Consider the following 10,081-nt stretch of genomic DNA (forward strand, 5'->3'; position numbering starts at 1 on the left):
ATTATTCTGAAAGTATACAAATTATATGTTGAATAATGCTTTACAGCTATTAAAGATATCCTGGTATTTCTACCAGATGATCTGCTTTCTTTTTTTTTTTTTTTTTTGATCTGCTTTCATTGTATTTTTTTCCTTCGTTACTTGGGCAGCTTCAACAAGGAGGTATTATAGACAAATTAAGACATTTTAGTTTTAAATGAGAAAAAAGAATTAAATGGAAAATGTAATTTTCAACTGATGCTGATAATTGGAGCACAAGGGCTTTACTCCTTCATGCTCCTTCAAAGGTTTTTTTAAAAACAGAAGCAAACATATAACTAAATTAAAGTTCTACCACATTCTAGAAAATCTAAAAAAATATTTTTAGATATTTCCTTTAGATAAAATGAAACTTATTTGAAAGAAAAAGAGAGGCAGCCTCCAATTCATGAAATGCAAAAGCAGGACCCAAGTAGCAAGAAGAAGGAGTTTGCAGTGGAGTCTCACTGTTACCCATGCTGGAGAACCTGGAGGTACAGTACCCAGGGAGTAGCAAATTGATCCCTACAGAAACTTCTGGAAGTGTACCAACTGCCATACTCAGAGTTAGATCACACTGCAGTGCTCAGAACCAGCTGCTAAAGGGGACTGTTGGACAGAGAGCCCCGCCCTGTCAACTGTGAACTACTGCACAACTGGAAAACTCACCCACTCCCCAGGGCTCCTCACTCTTTTAGTGATCTGTTGCTCAAGTTTCACATCTACGTCCTCAGGCTACTGATCTGATATGGCCCAGTCCCTTCTTCCAGCATGTGCATGGTGTTCTAGTGGGGCTTTGTTGACTGTAAGAAATAGAGGCTTAGAACACCTGAGTGGCTCAGCAGATGAGCGGCTGCCTTGGGCTCAGGGCATGATCCCTGGTTGGGGGATGGAGTCCTGCATCTGGCTCCCTGTGGAGAGCCTGCTTCTCCCTCCGCCTGTGTCTCTGCCTCTCTCTGTGTGTCTCTCGTGAATAAACAAATAAAATCTTAAAAAAAAAGAAAAAAGGAAATAGAGGCTCAAGTATATCAGCTTGAGTCAGAGGGACCTGGGGAGAGTTACTGTAAGACTCTTTAAAAAAATCATGGAAGCAGAATCCTTCTGGAAATTCAAGAAAAGAACCCTAGAATGACCAGACTTCTGGACATCAATGTAAAGATGTGACTCCACATAGCTTCCACCTGTTTGTCCCATGATAAAGAATTGTAATGCCTCCTAAGCCTACTTATCCCAGGGGAAAAAAAACATTTCTTTCTTTTTCTTTTTTTTTTTTCTTTTTGTATCTGTAGGTGATGATGGATGTTAACTAAAGGTATTGTGGTAATTATTTCACAACATATGTAAGTTAACTTATTATGCTGTACTCCTTAAACTTATACAGTGCTATATGTCAATTATATCTCAATAAAACTGGGGAAAAAAAGAATTATAATGCCAATGAATGAGAAAGATATTGCTATTGATATATCAGATAAACTCTGATTCATATATATGTGTGTATATATATATGTGTGTATATATATATATATATATATATATCAGTTGCAAGTTTAAATGTTTTATTACCAGTAAAATTTTACTTTGCAACACACCATACAATAGTTCACAGTGACTGAGATCCACCGTACCTGACAAAAAAGAAATGTCCATACATTTCCCAAAGTAGAAAAGCGTATAGGCCACATTCTAATGACCGTGCAATAAAACTGGAAATAAATTAATAAAAAGGAGATTTTTAAAACCAATGAGAAAAATTTAAAATACTCTCCTTGTGTAAAGATGAAAATTCAAATAAATGGGAAAATATAGATTATGGCATTGAAGGGTTGGAACAAACTGATGACACTTTGTAATAGCAAAATTAAATTATACCTGAGCAAATATAAAAATAAATTCCATATGGATGACATATGTATTTATATTTTTTGCCTCAATTTCTTATTTTTATTATTTAAAAATTTTTGTATTTGAATATAGTTGACATAGGATGGCATATTTAAGTGTGAAAAGTAAAGGCACTTTTATTATTTTTTTTAGTACAAGAAAAAACATAGGTTTAAAATTTTCTATAATCTCGAAATAGGCAAGGCTTGGCCAAGCAGAAATCATAAATGAAAAAATTGCTAGTTTTGAATGCATAACACAATTGTATAAGAAAATAATCATAAACTAATTGAAAAGTAAATGGCATACTGAGATAATATGTGCAATATAGTTGATAGGTAAATGATTAGGCCATTAGTATGTAAAGAGTTCCATAGTCCAATAAGAAAAGATACAAATTCAACAGAAAGCTAATCAAAGATAGGACAAAATAATTGACAAAAGAGGAAATATAAACTATTACTAAAATAAATCAAAAAGTTCAATGTTACTAGTGTTTAAAGAAAATAGGGGATCCCTGGGTGGCTCAGCAGTTTAGCGCCTGCCTTTGGTCCAGGGTGTGATCCTGGAAACCCGGGATCAAGTCCCTCATCAAGCTCCCTACATGGAGCCTGCTTCTTCCTCTGCCTGTGTCTCTGTCTCTGTCTCTCTCTCTCTGTGTGTGTTTCTCATGAATAAATAAATAAAACATTTTTTAAAAAAAGAAAAAAGAAAATAAATATGATGCCATTTTCTCTGTATATAACTGGCAGATTTTTAAAAATTACTACCTCTAGGATTGAGGAAAGTTTAGGGAAACAGGCACTCTGATACACTGCTGATAGAGTAATTTATCAATATATATCAAAAGCTTTAGAAGTTTATATGCCCTTTGCCCTAGCAACTACTAGTCTTCTAGGAATTAATCATAAAGAGGTATCCAGAAATGTACAGTAATATATACCACACTGAAGTGTCTTTAATGATATGAGGAAATGTTTATGCTACATTATACTATAAAAGAAGACATCAAATTGTATATATAATACAATCAAATAAAGGTTAAACTTTATACACATATGCCTTGAAAAATATTAAAATGTTAACAATGGCGGGTTCTGTGGTGGAATTTGATGTGACTGTTTCTTAAAATACTTTTTCTCAAAAAAAATTTTTCCCTCCATTTTTCAAAGAGCCTGTTTTAATTTTATAGTACAGAAAAAAGGCTATTGAACAAAGAGTCTACTCCTTTAAGAGTTAGAGAAATATAGCTACGGAGATTGGAAGTGACCTTAAAGATTTTTGATTCAAACCCCCATTCTGCTCACTGCCAGCCCATCAGCACTTCAACTCATACTATAAAGAGTATATTTTGGGGTCGTTCTTTCTTCTTTATATATATTTGATTTTTAGCATTTTCGAAGGAGAGTTGTACAGATAATTCAAGGATCAGAACAGGAGACCTGTGTGAATAGATAAAGATGCTGGCATTCTAAGGATGAGAGGAAGAAGTGGCTATTTTAGTCTTTGCTCTCTTGCAGCAAGTATTCTAGCTATATTCTTCTAGGTTGACCAAGCCTGTTGGGTACCAGAGATGGCTTCTGTGGCAGTCACGAAAATGCACTTGCAGATCTCCAACTAGAAACCACAGGCCCCAGCTTTGCTGAGCTCAGAAACCCATTGCTGTGTTTGTGTGGAGGCCAAGCTTCCCAGTGGCTGCTATAAGCCATTGACCGAGTGCATTAGAGATACTACAGCAGACCCATACCTGGGAAACACAGGACTCCTAGGACCCCCGACCTTGCCCCCAGGACACAGTGCTCTTTGCTGAACCATCATCCTCAGACTCCACAGCAGCAGAGGACACCTCCCCCAACCTTCCATCCCTCCCTCCTGCACTCCTGCTCTTAACTAGCTCTCCCAGGCTTCTCTGGGTCTCTTCCCATTTTTTTTTTTCTTACTCAAGTATTTTCCCTAACAAAATCCTTGCATATTTAATTCCATCTTGGCTGTTTGCTTCTCAGAGGACTGAGCAAACTGAGCTTCCCAGCAGTCTTGAAATCCTAAACCTTGCTGCCCCCTTCCCCCACTCCTCAGAGTCAGCCACCATCATTGTCACCAATGCATGTCAGTGAGGCAGAAGGAAAAGAGTTGAAATGGGATTAACAGACAGACAGCCTGTTGCAGTTTCAGGCTCTGTGAGGTAATAGGCACAGATTTAGTCACATTTCATCTATTCAAATCCATCTTCCATTTCCATTATGGTGCATTTCTCATCCCAGCTTCTTGGAGTCTGGATAAACTTCTGCTGAACACACATTGACCAATGAGACCAGTGCTGTCCCGTAGAAATATAATGTGAACTACATGTGTAATTTTAAATTTTCTAATAGTGGCATTGGAAAATAAAAAGCAGGTGAAAGTACTTTTATTAATAAATTTTATTTAACTCGTAGTATCAAAATGTTATTTCAGCACGTAATCAATATAAAAATTATTAATGATATATTTTACTTTTTCGTGTGGTATATCTTTGAAATCCACCATGTATTTTATATTTACAGCATATCTCAGTTCAGACTAACTTAATTCAAAGGCTCAGTAGTGCCACATGACTAGAGGCTGTATTGGGTGGTACAGAACCAGACTGTAAGTGCCTTTAACATGAGAGTGAGGGTTTTTTTTTTTTTTTTCTTCTGTTTTTGGCTTAGAAGAGCAACTGGGACTGGAATGAGCACTTAGTAGATGCTTCATCAATACTTGGTTGGTTACTGTTTTTGTTGTTGTTGTTAAATAAATATAAATAAGTAGTTACTGTTACAATATACAGAATGTGTGTGATATAAGGGTGTCTTACTCACATGGCTATTAAGGGCTAGGGAGTGATTTCGATGATGACCATAGGCCAAAGGGGGACTGAGGTGCATGGAGGTGCCTCTCAGCTCCAGGTGGTTATTGACATCCATGGAGGTGAGTCCTTTATGCTTTCTCAGAAGAGAACAGAAATCTCAATTTCCATGTGAAATCTTCCAGTCTTTAATGTCAGTGATCAACTCAAAATTAAAATGAATATGGGACAGTGTTTGCTTGTGGAACACACGTGTTTGTGACTAATACTCTCCATTATATGTAATTCCTTTGAAGGCAGACAAAATATAGTTACAAGTTAATTAGCATTAGCAAGAGAATTAAACAAAACAATGATAAAAGCTGCCATATTGCTTTTTGTGGGAGGGGGGAGGTGTCATATGTTCTTCAAAGCTTGGGGTAGCCTATTTCAGAAATGTTAAAATCCTGTGGTTTCTGGGATGCCTGGGTGGCTCAGTGGTTGAGCGTCTACCTTTGGCTCAGGGCATGATCCCATGTCTGGCAATCAAGTCCCATAGCAGGCTCCCTGCGGGGAGCCTGCTTCTCCCTCTGTCTATGTCTCTGTCTATCTCTGTCTCTCATGAATAAATAAATAAAACCTTTAAAAAAAAATCCTGTGGTTTCAGACTATGGATTCTTAATCTTTTTCTTTTTAAAAGATATTTATTTATTTATTTATTTATTTATTTATTTATTTATTTAGCAGAGAGAGCACAAGTAGGCAGAGTGGCAGGTAGAGGGAGAGCAGAAGCAGGCTCTGAGCAGAAAGCCTGATGCGGGGCTCTATCCCAGGACTCTGAGATCATGACCTGAGCCAAAGGCAGATACTTAAGTGACTGAGCCACCTAGGTACCCTTCTTAATCATTTTCTATGTGCATATGTATAGATAGATATGTCTTTAACATTTCCCTGTAGAAATATAGTTAGATGGAACACGACACTTTAAAATGCTTGATATCACTACTGCTAATTGAACCCATGGGGCAGAAAGTGCTTATTTTAAATGAGACAATGTCAAATTCCTTCCCACTCTGGGCTGTGAAAGAGCTTCCGCCTGTTGATAGAGAAAGCCTGTCGGGAAGTCACGCTGTGGTACACTATTACTGCAGCACACCGCAGCTGTAACCCACACTCCCCAGAATTTGCCTGAGGTTCACAGTGGCCAACGAGCTGAGGACCGAACCCTTCATAGTGTCACCTCCAGTGAGGGTTGAAGAAGGAGCATGTCATAGGAAACACTTCCCTCCATAGTAACAAGTAAGCTCTGATATGAAATATGTTCCAGTTCTCCTAACCAGTATCATAAACATTCTGGAATGCAATCCTCTGCATCATCCAGGTTGATTGTCACATTCCTGTGGGTGGGAGATTCAGCACCAATTCTGTAGATCTGGGCTCCAAGTGCAGGGACCTGCCATTTCTCTTGGAGGTAATGCCTCAGAAGCCAGAAAAAAACACAGTGGCAAACTTCTGAGAGAAGGGTGGGAACCAGCATTCCCTTCACCACTGGTACTGACCTACAGTCCCTCCCCTTCTAGGTCTTAAGCAGAAGAGGCCATGAAGCTAGTCAAGAGAATAATTCAGGATTTAAACGAGGATTTTCTGATTCCAGGGCTATGATTCTTCCATGAAGCTCACTGGTTACTGATCTTCATATTTCCCTCATTGCCCTCTGCCCTGCCACCCTGTTTCCTCACATCTTCAAGTTGTTTTAGATCCAACTGGACTTTGACATTGGATAGAGAGGTGGAATAGCAATGATTGCAACAGCTCATATGTATAAAGACTTTTGGTCCAGCACTGAGTGTCTGACCTGAATCATTTCCATTGGATCCCCATGGCATCTGCATGAGTGAGATGCTATTATTATACCCACTGAACAGACATAGAAGGACACAGAAGTTCATAGAGTTTATGCCACTTACTCAAAATTGCAAAGCTAGTAAATGGCAATCCAGATTTGAACCTGGGTTTACTTTTTTACACTTACTTATTATACCATATCCTTCCAAAAGAATTTGAGGTTGTATAAATCATAGAATATATTTTTACAAGAAGAAATGATTCTAGCGGAAAGTGAAGGTAGGAGGGGAGACTTAGGGCAGGCTCAACTAAACCATTCTATACAGGGGTTGACACATCTAGACTAGTCTGTGTCAAAGACTAATTTAATTTAGGCTGTTAACTGTAAATCAAGGTAATATTTTCCTGGGCTCTTCATGCTTGGAGTCATCAATCAGTCCTCTCTTTCCTATGCCTGTCCAATCAGTTAGGACTTAATATTCTCAAATTTGTTTCTTCTCTGCCATCACTGCTACTCTCCCAGTTCAGGTCCTCATCATCTCTTGTTGAATATCAAAGCAATTCCTCAATGCTTCTTCCCTCTGTCCTTTATTTTCTCCGCTCTCACTGTACTCGGGTTGCTTTTACTTTCTAAATAAGTCTTTCTTCCCATTTTTAAAAAAGGATTTTATTTTTTTATTCATGAGAGACACACAGAGAGAGGCAGAGACATAGGCAGAGGCAGAAGCAGGCTCCTTGTGGAAAGCCCTATGTGGGACTCAATCCCAGGCCCTCCTCAGGAATCACAACCTGAGCCAAAGGCAGATGCTCAACCACTGAACCACCCAGGCATCCCTTTCTTCCCATTTCTTCTCTTTGTTCCAGCTTAGACCCCACTGTGTCTCATCTACCTGGATACTGTGGTCATCTAACCTGTCTCCCCAGGTCCCTGGCCTTGCCCCACTCAAATCTACCCTCCACACACCAATTGGAAAATATCTGCTCTCTGCTTAAAATTGCATATTGCTCTTTGGTGCATCAAAAGGCACTATCAAAAAAGGGAAAAGGCAACCTGCACAGTGGGAGAAATTCTTTGCCAATCATATGCCTAATAAGCAATTAATATCCAGAATATATAAAGAACTCCTGCAATACTACAATGAAAAAGCAAACAACCCAGTTAAAAAATAGGCAAATAGGAAAATAGACATTTTCTCCAGAGAAGATATGCAAATAGTCCATAAGCCCATGAAAAGAGGCTCAAATCACTAATGTTTAGAGAAATGGAAATCAAAACCACAATGAGATACCACTTTACACCCATTAGAATGGCTACAATGAGACAAGAAAAGGGAGGAAAAAAAAACAGAAAATAAACGTTGGAGAGGATATGGAGAAACTGGAATGCATCTCTGGTGGGAATGTTAACATGGGAGCCCTGCTGTGAAAAAGAGTTAGATGGTTCCTCAAAAAGTTAACCATAGAGTTGCCATATGATACAGTAATTTTACCTCCAGGTGTACACCCCCAAAATGGAAAACAGACTGGGATAGATACTTGTGCACGATGTTTGTAGCAGCAGCATTATTCATGACAACCAAAAGGTGGAAACAACCCAGATGTCCATTAACAGATAAATGTATTAAAAAACGTAGTGTGTGTGTGTGTGTGTGTGTGTGTGTGTGTGTGTGTGATCCAGCCTTAAAAGATGAAATTAGGGGATCCCTGGGTGGCTCAGCGGTTTGGCGCCTGCCTTTTGGCCCAGGGCGTGATCCTGGAGTCCCGGGATCGAGTCCCGTGTCGGGCTCCCTGCATGGGGCCTGCTTCTCCCTCTGCCTGTGTCTCTGCCTCTCTCTCTCTCTCTGTGTGTGTATCTCTCATGCATAAATAAATAAAATCTTTAACAACAACAAAAAAAGAGATGAAATTATAATACATGCTACAAATGAATGAACTTTGAAAGCATTATGCTACATGAACTGACACAAAAGGACACATATTGTATAATTCCGCTTATCTGAGGTATCTAGAATGGGCAAACTCATAGAGATGGAGTAGAACAAAAAAAAAAAAAGAGAGAGAGATGGAGTAGAACAGTGTTGAAAGTAGACTGACAAGGGGGTAGGGGGAAAATGGTAATTCCCTGTTAAACATCAATTCCATGTTTAATGAATAGGGTTTTTGTTTGAGGTGATGAAAAGTTTTGTGAACAGATAGTCGTGATGCACAACAGTGGGAATATACTTCATGACACTGAATCACACACTTCAAAATGGTTAAGACAGTAAATTTTTTGTGCATATTTTACCATGATAAACAACAACAACAAGAACAACAAACCTACCATCAACAGGATAAAGTCCAGGCTCCTTAGCATGGCCAATAAGAGCTTTTATGACACCTCTGCCAATACCCCAGGCTCACCCCCCATAAGTCCCCCTGCCTATGGTAAAGCATTTGTACTATCCTCCTTTCATCATGGGGTTCCATGGCCCCCTCTTTCATTCAAATCTCAACTCAGACTTCTTTCCCCAGGAAATCCTCCCTCCCATTGACTCCTCCTGCTTTACTCAGCACCCTTCATCTCCACTGTCCATCTTGCTGAAACACACAAACTTCTACTCACCCCTCGACATGGAGTGTCACTGCAGTCCTTCTGTGAAGCCCTCCTGCCCCTTCTTAGGCAGGGTAGCTTCTCCCAGCATCACGTTCCTGAATTTCCCAGGGCTCTCTTCCCTTTGTGTGGCAATCATTAGTTCACCTCTCTGCCTCTTTCACTAGCTTGGGAGCTTCTCCGTGGAGGAGACCACAGCACCTCAACACACAGCAGTATAATGGAGTAAAAGGCCCACTCAGAAGTCCTTGCTGGATGACTGAATGTCTATGAATGGCCACATCTCAAGCCTTTTAAGTTTGGACATGAGAAGAAAAGACCTTTGTTCTCTAGAGAAATAGAGGAAAAATTTAAATGTACTTTTCCCATCAAAGCCTTAGACGGTCTTATTTGCAACTTATGAGAAAGTAGACTCTAAAAGACATCCCTGCTTTGTTTAATTTCATTTTTGGTTGATTGGTTCTCTTTTAGTTCTAAGGATATACCATAAAGACCAGAAATCAACATTTCTTCTAGCTTTTTTTTTTTTTAAAGATTTTATTTATTTATTCATGAGAGACACATAGAGAGAGGCAGAGACATAGGCAGAGGGAGAAGCAGGCTCCATGCAGGGAGCCTGATGTGGGACTCAATTCCAGGACCCCGGGATCATGACCTGAGCCAAAGGCAGATGCTCAACCACTGAACTACCCAGGTGCCCCACTTCTAGCTTTAAGAAGAAGAAAAATACTTGGGAGAAAGAAAGAGAAACTTCCAATAACTTCTAGAAAATGTGGTTCCTTAAAGAGGAATATTTCGCTCAAGCCATTAACATATCCTCACCTTAAATGCCATGTCTTCATATTTTTTTCTGACTCGTACTAGCCAATCTCTGCCTTCCTAACATAAATCATTATATAATCTCTGCCCACTGTTTTCAGTTGTCCCTTTCAAAA

The sequence above is a fragment of the Nyctereutes procyonoides genome, unplaced genomic scaffold (assembly GCF_905146905.1).
Source record: "Nyctereutes procyonoides isolate TBG_1078 unplaced genomic scaffold, NYPRO_anot_genome, whole genome shotgun sequence".
NCBI lineage: Eukaryota > Metazoa > Chordata > Mammalia > Carnivora > Canidae > Nyctereutes > Nyctereutes procyonoides.